Raw genomic sequence first — 12,935 nt, forward strand, 5'->3', positions numbered from 1 at the left:
CTGTGCAAACAGAATGGTCCAGAAAGCTCCCCTTTCACCCTCAGTCTGGCCGTGGGGGCAGCGTACAGTACCCGCACCCAGTTCAGAAAGTTCTCTCCCACACCAATGCGTTTGAGAACTTCCCATAGGTACACCCATTCAACACTATCGAATGCCTTAGCGGCATCTAGCGAAAAGACTGCCCGGTTCCTAGGGTTGTCTACTGGGATCTGAAGGTTCAGAAATAGTCGGCGGAGATTAAGTGCCGTCGATTTGGTCAGGATAAACCCCGATTGATCCCTATGGACAACCCCCTGGACAACAGAGGACAGCCTAGTGGCCAGTATCTTAGCTAGAATTTTAACATCCGTTGTGAGTAGAGATATGGGCCTTTAGGAATCCGCCAAAAGCGGATCCTTGCCGGGCTTCAGCAGGAAAACAACTATAGCTTCGGACATAGAGGCAGGAAGGTGGCTGTTAGGGATACAAGAGGTAGCCTGAAGGCAGAGGAAGGCCCCACGTGTGCCAGAGGGCGGAGCTTAGACGGGAACCCCCAAGGTAAGTGACACAGGCTAACCTGAGGTGCGGAATCTAAGTATCCACCGGTTTTCGCCAGAGCCTCTAGTGGGGAGGATGGATTTTGCTGCGTGTGGATACCAGGTCGCAGTCCTCAGGGTCGCCCCACCAAGGGAGAAGCCGGTCATGATCCGAAGGCAGATAAGCAGACAAGGGAGATCCTAGAGAATGGTCAAACAAGCCGGGGGTCAGGACGGGCAGCAGGTCAACAAGGTCAGGAACAAGCCAAAGGTCAAAACGGATATCAAACAGGTAACAGGAAGCAGGCTTCAGGAACACAGGAAGAGCTGCAGACAAGTCAGCAAAGACACAGTGCTTCTGAGCTGTTTAAATAAGGCAGCCTGTTTGCAATTACTGCAATTAGTCTGCTCTAGGTTAACCCTTTAGATTGCAGATTCATGACAGCACATCAGTGTGCTCAGGAAGCATTCATAACAGCGGCCAATACGGAAGGTTTCATTATATACCCGCAGCAGCACGGGCACCAACTGTTCAGCGTATCGGCTGTAAACCTCCGACGGGATACCATCAGACCCCGGAGATTTACCAGGCTTAGTAGATTTCAAGGCCGCATAAAGTTCATTTTCCGTAAGGGGGGCCCCAAGCACAGCCACGTCCCAGGCAGACAGAGAAGGCAAATCGCAGGAAGCCAAAAAAATCGGCAATTTCTCGTGAGTCAGCCGAGATCTTAGAGGAGTAAAGATCAGCATAAAACTTCCCAAGTACTCTCCGTATGTCAGCTGTGGCGTGCCAGAGCACCCCCTGAGGATCCTTAATCTGGGGTATAAATGCCGCAGGCTGCTGCGAGCGAACCAGCATGGCCAACATATGACCCGTGTTTTCTCCCTTCTCAAAATACCTCTGCTGCAAGAATAAGCGCTTGTTTTCAGCCTTTTGAATCAAGACCGACTTGGCCATAGATTGGGCAGCCAGCCACGACCTCTGAGTATCATCTGACGGGTCCCTAACATAAGTTTCCTCCGCTCTAGTCACTGCGTCCAACACAGTATTCTCCCATTGCCTGGAGTCCGTTTTAATGGCATTAACCGTACGTATAAACTGACCTCCCATGAATGCCTTAGCCGCATCCCACACCACCCCCACCTCTGCGGATTCCAAATTGTCAGCAAAAATGGACGTTAGTTTGGGTGGCAGGGGATCAGAACTAGGAAAGAGCGTCAGCCAGAATGCACTGAGTTTCCAAAGGGATTTCCCCACCACGACCACCAGAGGCAGTAGCGAACCATTACCCAGCCCCAGATCTATCCTAGACAATCCCGAGTGTGACGCCGAGAAGCACGAAAACTTTCGTACCTTACGGTGGCCCATCCACCAGACATCTGTCAGTCCGAGTTCACCCACCAACCGAGCAAGGAGCGTAGCCCCCCGGCCAGCATAGGTCCACCGGAGTGAGAGGAAAACCTATCCCAGGCAGTAAAGTCCCCCAACATCAGCAGGGGCACATCAGGAAGTTGAGCAATATGTGGCACGATAAGTTTAAGTACCCCTGCAGAATACGGGGGGGGGGGGGCACAAGTACACACCTAAGGCTTGCTAGTTGGCAGGATAAAACAAACCGGCCCTCAGGGTCAATCACAGACTTTGAGCATAGAAACCGTACCCCCTTCTTAATCAAAATACACACCCCTCTCGAATAAGTGGAGTAAACAGAGTGGAACTGGTGACTAAATACACTAGGAGCTAGACACGGGGAAGTGGAAGGAGACATATGGGTCTCCTGCAGGCAAACTACATCTGCCTGCAGGCGTTTGATGGTGCGGAGCACCGCCGTCCTCTTTACCAGGTTGCTGAGACCCCGCACATTCCAGGACATCACACAAATATTATCAGCCATAGTCAAAATGTAGCCATACACGGAGCGTCAGGCAACCCAGCCAGGGAGGTGAAAGAGGGCACCCAGAAAGGGTGAACCCACTACACCCCATCAGCACAGCCCAGCTATATAGAGAGAGCAACAGGAGTAGTCGCCCAGCCCACACAGTACCGGTGCAGCCCCAGCATAGAGAACAGTCAATAGGAACATCCACAGCATAGGGTAAAATAATAGCAGTAGAGCGACAAAGTACATGCAGGAAAAGCAAAAATCGAGTCCAGGACCAGAAAAAAGGCAAAAAGGGGGGAACAAAAAGGCAATACACGTCTGCCACGTGTGGGGGAAGGGACGAGTCAATAGGGCATGTCCAGTCACGACCAAGGGGGGGAAACCGAAGAGGGACCACCGATGCCAGTGTAGTCTCCTCAAAATTAGCAACCATGTGAGAGGTAGCAACCATTAGTGCAGCAGAAGAGCTCCCATCATAACAGGAAAAGTGTGTGTACCATCAAGTGCCAGGTATAGGCAGGAGAACCGAAAGGATCCATGACCGGCCGAAAAGAGTACAAAAGTTCCAAAAAGTAGAAACGATCCTCAAAGGTCTTCTCGCCTGGGGGAAGTGGCCGCCCGCAGGGCCCCACCATTAGCATCCAGCCATTGAACAGCAGCAGAAGGCTTGTCAAAGAACAACACCTCATCCCGGGCCACCACCCAGAGCCTGGAAGGGTACAGCATAGCGTATTGAACATTCAAGTCCCGCAATCTCCTCTTGACCTCTACGAATTTCGCACGCTGTTTCTGCACCACCACAGAGTAATCGGGGAACAGGGAGATCCCTGAGTTGTCAATCTTGAGCCTCCCCTGCATTCCCCTGGCTTTAGTAATTGAGGAATTTGAAGATGAAAGTGCGCGGGGGGGGGGGGGGCTCCAGGAGGAAGAGGTCGCATAGGCACCCTATGAGCACGTTCCACCGAAGACATGGAAGTAAAGGATTCTTGCCCAAAAGTAGAGAGCAGCCATTGTTCAATGAAAGCCACAGGATCTTTACCTTCCGCCCGCTCAGGGATCCCAATTGCTCTGATATTACTCCGTCTCATCCTATTCTCCGAGTCATCCAGATGAGCAGCTTGCTGGGCTGAGAGCAGGGCAGTATGTTTCACTTTCCTTTACAAAGGCGCCATGACATCACTGCTGCCCCCTTTAATCTACCTCTGTATTGTGTCTTCCGTGAAGACAGCTATGGAGTTCATCTTTCCGTCTCCTACACTATTCTTTTCTCCTTTCCACTCTTTTCCCCTCCCTCCCTACCCTCCCCCCTTCCCTCACTCATACTATCAGACAAACATCCACTCACAAAAAAAAAAAACATTTTTTATAAATTTTTTCTCCTCCCCCCTCCCCCTCTCCTCCCTCAACCAGGGCCTTCAAAACGCTGAACCTTTGTAGTCTAGTCCCCCAAGCTCATATTTTAGGGTGCTAAGTGGAGGAGTTGTTTCCCCTCATCCGAGGTCGTAAATAAGTTCCAGATACCCCATATCGCCTTATATTGTTCGTATTTGTTTTGTGAGGAAAGTACTAAATCCTCCATTTTATTTATATGCTCTAATTTCCGTGCCCATTCAGATACTGAGGGGGGATTTGTCCTCCTCCAGTATTGCGGTATGCATGCTCTTGCAGCATTCATCATATGAGGTAATATCGATCTTTCATATTTCTTCCTTGATAGCCCCGATATCTGCAAGAGGCAAAAGGCTGCATCTCCCTCAATTCTATAATCCGTTATTTTCTGAATTATACCCCCTACTTCGACCAGTATTTCTTTATATCTGGGCAATTCCAGAAAATATGGTACAACGTACCCTCTCCCTCCCCACATCTCCAGCACCTATCAGATTCCTGGGGATACCACTTATGTAATTTATCTGGTGTATTATACCATCTGGTTAAGATCTTATAATTTGTTTCCTGAATTTTAGTGCACTTTGTTGGCCCGAATGTTAACCTAGATATTCTCTGTACCTGTGCTATTGTTATATCCCTATTTAAATCTGATTTCCACTTTACCACCCAATTTAATTTTGGTTGTTCTATTGGGGTATTCATCATTTTTATATAGCATAGAGAGGACACGTCCACTACTCTCCCCCTTCTCACATAGCCTCTCAAAGTTTGTCAACGGTTTCACAAATTTCTCCGGCCTTGGGAGCGACTCCAAGAAATGTCGTATCTGGAGCGCCTCCCAAAGGGGGAGGCCAAATGGTCCGTTCCTATCTGTTAAATTAGGGATCGAGGGCCAGCTCCTCTGATTCGCAAAAGTTTTTACACTTACTTGTCCGGATTCTCGTAGTTTTTTGAAATACTGTCTATCCAGTCCTGGGGTAAAGTTTGGGTTCCCCAATATAGGATATAGAGGGAAATCTATTGTTGTTAACTTTTGCCTCAGGGATTGCTGATTACCTATCTTTATAGTATTTCCTATCAACGGGTGTGTTTTTAATGTCTTAGGGAGACTCTGATAGCACCATAACAGTCTGTGCCTGTTCTATTTGAACCCAAATTTTCATTTCCGAATGGTGCCACCAATCTATTATTCTATTTAGCTGTATGGCATGATAGTATCTACGTAGATCTGGGATCGCAAGTCCTCCCATATGCTTAGGCAAAGTTAAGCTATTACGAGCTATGCGTGGCTTCTTCTTGGCCCAGATATATCTAGTAAACATTCCATGTATGGTTTTAAAGAAGCTATTCGCTATTTTGATAGGCAGAGCTCGCATCAAATATAAATATTTTGGTAAGATGTTCATTTTTATTAGGTTCCCCCTCCCAAACCAAGACTGGAGTCCCCCCTCCCATTGGTCAAGAAGTCTCCTTGTCTCCTTGACCAGAGGGAGCAAATTCAGGTCGACTAACCTTGACAGGTCTGCTGATATATATGTCCCTAAATATTTCACTGCCACTTTCACCCAGATAAAGCCAAAGTTACTTTTTAGTCTCTTCATTTTTACTTCCGAGACCCCTATTCCCAGCGCTTCCGATTTCCCATAATTTATTTTGAGATTCGACATGTCCCCATACTGTTTAAATTCCTTTAGGAGCACAGGTAGTGAGATGTCTGGCTCTGTCAAGGAAAATAACAGATCATCTGCATAGGCTGCGATTTTATATTGCTCTTTGCCCTGGGAAACTCCTCTTATATCTGGATTCATGCGGATTTTACATAAGAAAGGTTCCAGTACTAGAGCGAAGAGCAATGGGGAAAGTGGACATCCTTGTCTTGTGCCGTTCTTTATATAAAAAGGTTCTGAGAGTACCCCATTAACCTTCACCCTCGCTGTCGGATTTGAATAGACTTTGGTGATTCTTTCCCTCATTACTTCTCCTACTCCTATATATCTGAGCACTGACTGCATAAAGGCCCACTCAACTCTATCGAAAGCCTTTTCTGCGTCGGTGCTCAGTATAACACAGGGGGTCCTTGCTTTATTAACTATGTGGATTAAATTGAGGACTCTCGTAGTATTGTCTTTCGCTTCTCTTGCCATCATGAATCCTACTTGATCTAAATGAATTTCCCTCGAAAGGATCCTCGACATTCTAGTAGCTAATATTTTCGTGAAGATTTTTAAATCTGTATTTAACAGGGAGATAGGCCTATAACTTCCGCAATTTGCTGGGTCCTTACCCTCCTTCAGAATCAGCGTCAAGTAGGCTGCCAAAGTATCTCTGGCAAACATCCCCTCTGGACCTCTCTCATTAAATAGTCTTTCCATGTATGGTCCCAAAATTGGGGACAATACATGGAAGTACTGTGGTGTTAATCCATCCGGTCCTGGTGCTTTGCCTATCTTCATGTTTTTTATAGTCTATTGTATTTCCTCTAACGAGATTTGTTTTTCCAGATCCTCTCGTTCTTCTTCCGATAGTTTAGGGAGACCTGTTTGTATCAAATACTCATCCATCTCTTTCTGTGTTTTCCCTGTCTCCGGTAAATTATACAACAGAGAATAAAAATTCCTAAACTCATCAGAAATTTGTTTCGGTATCAGCTTCTTACTACCCTCTGATGTTACAATCTGTGGGATATAAGATCTTAATTTTTGGTTCTGAATAGATCTTGCTAAGGTCTTTCCACATTTGTTTCCTGATTCATAGGATACCTTTCTCGATATTTGTATTGCAGCCTTAGCTCTATATTGGAGTAGATCTGATATTTGTTTTCTTACGATAACTAGTTCCTCTAGTGTCTTATTTACCTTTTTCTGTTTATGCTCCATTTCTAATATTTTAAGTTTCTCTAAAAATGTTGTTAATTGTTTATTTCTTTCTTTCTTTATTCTTGCTCCATGCTTAATCAGAACTCCTCTTATCACTGATTCATGGGCTTCCCACAATATTCCTATAGAGCATCCTGGCTGATCGTTAACATCGAAATAGTCCCTAAGCTTCTTCTGTACCTCCACCCTCACCTCTTCTATCTGCAAAAGACTCTCGTTTAATTTCCAAGATCTCTGTTTTATTGAATTAATTGTTGTGACACTATAAATCTTTGAGATCATTGCGTGATCTGACCATGTTATGTTGTCTATATCAGTGCATTTAACCGCTTGGAGATGAGTGTGGGGGACCAGAAAGAAATCTATTCTCGAATAACTCCCATGTGGACTTGAATAAAATGTAAATTCCCTTTCCATCGGGTGTTGAATACGCCATACATCTATCATTTGTTCCTTGTATAGAGTCCTCAGCATCCGTCTGCAAGCCATTGCAGAAATGGTCGATTTAGACCTAGAGGTATCGACCGTTGGAGACAGAGGCATATTAAAATAGCCTCCTAGCAATAATTGCCCTTGTGTAAATTTTCTAAGCGTGTTTAGTGTTTTAGCTACAAACCTATCCTGATGTTTATTAGGAGCGTATAAAGTGGCCAAGGTTAACTGGGTTTCCCCTATCTTTCCCTTTAAGAACAAGAATCTGCCATTATCATCGCTTAACTTCTCCTCCAACAGCCATGGAGTTTTCCTATCTATTAGTATCGATACCCCTCGAGATTTTGTTTGCATATTAGTCGCGTGGTGTATATATATGGGAATGCATTATTTTTCAAGTACGGGAGTTTATCTGACTTAAAATGAGTCTCCTGGATAAATGCTATATTTGCCTTTACCCGTTTGAGCTCTGACAGAAGTATCCGCCTTTTTTCCGGTACATTCAAGCCCTTCACATTAAGGGAGACAATCTTGATATCCTCCATTAACTACTCTCAGGGACCTAAGAGGCAGGGGGGAAGCGAACAGAGGAGGAAAAGGACGAGAGGGAGAAAAAAAAAACACACACAAAAAACCCCAAAGAAAACAAACAAGAGCAAACTCACTCTTTATTACACACTCACACTTACCAAACCCCTCTTTCACTCGCCTGTGTCCCAATCCCAGTTGGGACGAGTAAAACTCTGTCCCAATAGGGTTCCCAGGTCATATTTAAATCCTTCCAACACACGGCATCTTACTGCCACTAGTGTGTTCTTAATTTTTTGGGGATAAAATACCCAAAGCGGTCTCCCAAGCTCCTGCTCCTCCCTCCCCTCTCCCTTTCCACCTACATCCATCTTGCCATTATTTCTCCCCTCTCCCCCCTCCCCTCTCCCCCCCCTCAATGCCCCATACCCTCCTCCCCCTCCCCGGGGGCCCCTCCTTTCATTCTCCTATTCCAAAACCTCCCCTCTGTCTCCCTTCCAGGCATCTAATTTCAATAGAGTTTTAAACCCCCAGTATTCCAGAGCCTTGCTTTCTTAGCTTAATCTCTAATTATAAGTCAACCGCTCATCTTAAGTCTCTTATTTTAATCCCAACATGAGGGTTTACACAACTTTGACATAAGTCTGGGGAGAAACGAAGAAAGAGGGGGAAAAGAGAGAAAAAAAGAGAAAAAAATTCTATATCAACCCCCCCCCATGTTTGTGCTGTGAGTAAAATATCACCCAGTTTTCTAAAAAAAAAAAAATCCAATTAATTCTAAGTCAACCATCGACCCCCCCCCCTCTTATTTGTGCTATGAGTGAAATACCACCCAATTTTTCCAAACAAACAAAAAAAATATTTCCCCTTTTTTCTCCCCCCTCCCCCCCTTCCCTCCTCCCTAAGAGACATGTTTATTGGTGAGGGTTTTTCCTACCAAGGGATGCTCCGGCCTTCCCAGCTCAGTGCGAATCCCATGAATTTTATTCCTTCCCATTATTAAACCAGTTCACTAAAGGGGAAGAGGTGGAGAAGAACACAGGGAGAGGAGGAAAAAGAAGGAGAAGAGAGAAACGAAAAAGGGGAGAAACCTTTTTTAAGGCAAATCATCCTATAGACATCATACATTTCTTTACCCTTCCCTTCCCTCCCTCTTCCCCCTTCCTTCCCACTATTTAACCAGAGTCCTCCTGTCTCGTACTCGATACAAGCACCTACATTTTAGGTCCTTATTTTCAATAATCTACTAATAAAACCCCTCCCCCAAAAAAAAAAAAAAAACCCAAAGTGCAGAACTCAATTTCTTCTTCAACTCCAATAGTGTCCAAAAAAAAATTCCCCCTTTCCCTTTTTCTTCCTTTTTTTTTTCCCCTCCACCCATCCAAGTGTAGACGAGGGTGTTAAATCACCCAGTTCTATAAAACCCAGATATCCCTTGTTTGTGCTATACATAATACGAGGATGTAACCCATCCAATTTTAATATGAAAACCAAAAAAAACAAAAAAACAAATTCACTTTCTTTTTTTTTTTTTTCCCAAAATGCAGGTGAACCTAAATTCCTACTCAACTATCCGGGGAACGATTTCTCCCCTCCAGCTTCCCTCCTCCCACCCCCTTACCCCTGCTCATATAGGGCCCCTAGGCCCACTACCTGTTACTCTACCCAACCAGTTTGGAACTTCTATGGCCTCCACTTCTAAAAAATCAAACAAAGCTTCTCTTTCTTGATAACTGCGTAGAGTGACGAAACGTCCCTCTCTACAGAAAGTCACTGTAAATGGGAAGCCCCATCTATAGGTGCACCCTTTTTTCCTCGCCAACTCCAGAATAGGTTTCAGGATGGCCCTTCTCTGCAGTGTCTCTCTTAATATATCCAAAAAAATCAAAATGTCCATATCCTCCAACTTCCACTCCCTGGAAACCCGGGCTTTTTGCAAAATCAGATCCTTCTGAGTATAATAATGCAATTTACAGATAACGTCCCTTGGTTTCTCCTGGGGCTTTTTCTGCGGGCTCTGGATCCTATGTATCCTATCAAGCTCTATTTTGCCTGGATAACTTTCCCCCAGAATATTTTTGAATAGGGTATTTACGGAATCTTCCAGTTGTGGGCCATTCAAGGACTCCAATAGTCCCCAAATCCTTAAGTTATTGCGCCTATTCCGGTTTTCCATATCCTCAAGTTGTAGTTGCATTCTAAATTCTCTTTCCTCCTGAAGTTCTTTCCTTTTTTCCAACTTTACTAATCGTTCTTTTATCATGGATATTTCTACCTCTTCATCTCGTACCTTAGTAGCTAGTGTTTGAACTTCTTTTTTAATCAGCTGTATTTCCTTTCTGTGAGTCTCGTCTACTCGTCCAACTAACTGTTCCATGTCCCGTTTTGTTGGGAGGGAGCTTATCATGGCTCTAAACTCAGCCATTTGTATATCCCATTGGGGCCCTAGCGAGACTACTGAGTCACTTTTCTGTCTTAATCATGTATTTGGAGTGACTTCCGCGTCTCCCATCTGCAGGGGGGATGTTGTTCTAGAGTCTGTAACACCACTAGAGTCCCATTCTGTAGTGGTATCACCCATTTCTGCTGTTCTATTGGTTTCTGTTGTTTTCTGGTTAGCAGATAAGAACTTTCTTATTTCCCCCTCTGATTTTCCTGGATTTTTCACTGTACACTTTTCCTCCCAAGAACTAGACGACACATAGGCTGGGAGTCAACTCAGAATGCATTGTTTATTGAAAACACAAGAGATCTACACTTCTCCAAAACCCCCTCCCTCTTCGAGTCATTCCACACAAACACACATCCCATAATATGCTTACAAGGCAGACAGAAACAATAGGACAATGGAATGCAGGTATTCACAATAACAAACCGCACCCCACTAGCAGGGGTCTAAGAAACACTGCTGCCATATTCTAGCAATCTGCAATATTTCTTTATATATTTCCTCAGGGACACTGTTCAGTAATATTATGGCCATTCTTTCAACACAAGCCACACTCTCAGTGTCCATTCTGCTACAGCCTTGGAATACCAGGTGCTGTAGGCTTTTCCATTATTCATTGGCTTTCTTTTTGTTTCTCCTGAGGTGCCATCTTGGCATGGCCAAGTTCAAAGGGGTCGAGGGTGACAGTGGTGATCGCCTACGGCCACATAACCCTGAATGCGCCCAATCTCGTCTGATCTCAGAAGCTAAGCAGGGTTGGGCCCGGTTAGAAAATGGATGGGAGACCGCCTGGGAATACCAGGTGCTGTTGGTTTTTGGCTTTTCCTTTATTTGTTGGCTTTCTTTTTGTTTCTTCTGAGGTGCCATCTTGCCATGGCAAAGTTCAAAGGGGTCGAGGGTGGCAGTGGTGACCGCCTACGGCCATGTCACACTGAAAGCGCCCGATCTCGTCTGATCTCGGAAGCTAAGCAGGGTCGGGCCTGGTTAGTACCTTGATGGGAGACTGCCTGGGAATACCAGGTGCTCTAGGCTTTTGGCTTTTCCTTTATTTGTTGGCTTTCTTTTTGTTTCTCCTAAAGGTGCCATCTTGCCATGGCCAAGTTCAAAGGGGTCGAGGGTGGCAGTGGTGATCCCATACGGCCACATTACCCTGAGAGCGCCCGATTTCGTCTGATCTTGGATGCTAAGCAGGGTCGGGCCTGGTTAGTACCTGGATGGGAAACCGCCTGGGAATACCAGGTGCTGTAGGCTTTTGGCTTTTCCTTTATTCGTTGGCTTTCTTTTTGTTTCTCCTGAGGTGCCATCTTGCCATGGCCAAGTTCAAAGGGGTCGAGGGTGGCAGTGGTGATCCCCTATGGCCACATTACCCTGAGCGTGCCCGATTTCGTCTGATCTTGGATGCTAAGCAGGGTCGGGCCTGGTTAGTACCTGGATGGGAGACCGCCTGGGAATACCAGGTGCTGTAGGCTTTTGGCTTTTCCTTTATTCGTTGGCTTTCTTTTTGTTTCTCCTGAGGTGCCATGTTGCCATGGCCAAGTTCAAAAGGGTCGAGGGTGGAAGTGGTGATCGTCTACGGCCACATCACCCTGAAAACGCCCAATCTGGTCTGATCTCAGAAGCTAAGCAGGGTCGGGCCTGGTTAGTACCTGGATGGGAGACCGCCTGTGTAGCGGAGCAGTAGTTTAATCTACATTGGCTCTGCTGGTAGATAGGAAAACAGGTAATAATCCAACTAGGCAGGTACAGCATGCAACAATCCATGTAGCCTTATACAATCCTTCCCCCCCAAGAACTAGACAACACATAATCTGGGAGTCAACTCAGAATGCCTTGTTTATTGAAAACACAAGAGATCTACACTCTGCCAAAACCCCCTCCCTCTTCGAGTCATTCCACACAAACGCACATCCCATAATATGCTTACAAGGCAGACAGGAACAATAGGACAATGGAATGCAGGTATTCACAATAACAAACCCCACCCCACTAGCAGGGGTCTATGAAACACTGCTGCCATATTCTAGCAATCTGCAATATTTCTTTATATATTTCCTCAGGGACACTGTTCAGTAATATTATGGCCATTCTTTCAACACAAGCCACACTCTCAGTGTCCATTCCGCTACAGCCTGGGAATACCAGGTGCTGTAGGCTTTTCCATTATTCGTTGGCTTTCTTTTTGTTTCTCCTGAGGTGCCATCTTGTCATGGCCAAGTTCAAAGGGGTCGAGGGTGGCAGTGGTGATCGCCTACGGCCACATCACCCTGAACGTGCCCAATCTCGTCTGATCTCGGAAGCTAAGCAGGGTCGGGCCTGGTTAGTATCTGGATTGGAGACCGCCTGGGAATATCAGGTGCTATAGGCTTTTGGCTTTTCCTTTATTCGTTGGCTTTCTTTTTGTTTCTCCTGAGGTGCCATCTTGCCATGGCCAAGTTCAAAGGGGTCGAGGGTGGCATTTGTGATCGCCTATGGCCACATCACCCTGAAAGCACCCGATCTCATCTGATCTCAGAAGCTAAGCAGGGTCAGGCCTGGTTAGTAGCTGGATGGAAGACTGCCTGGGAATACCAGGTGCTGTAGGCTTTTGGCTTTTCCTTTATTCGTTGGCTTTCTTTTGGTTTCTCCTGAGGTGCCATCTTGCCATGACCAAGTTCAAAGGGGTCGAGGGTGGCAGTAGTGATCGCCTATGGCCAAATAACCCTGAACGCGCCCAATCTCGTCTGATCTCTTTTTAATCAGCTGTATTTCCTTTCTGTGAGTCTCATCTACTCGTCCAACTAACTGTTCCATGTCCCGTTTTGTTGGGAGGGAGCTTATCATGGCTCTAAACTCAGCCATTTGTATATCCCATTGGGGCCCT

The sequence above is a fragment of the Pelophylax lessonae genome (genome assembly GCF_965119305.1).
Source record: "Pelophylax lessonae genome assembly, chromosome: 6".
NCBI lineage: Eukaryota > Metazoa > Chordata > Amphibia > Anura > Ranidae > Pelophylax > Pelophylax lessonae.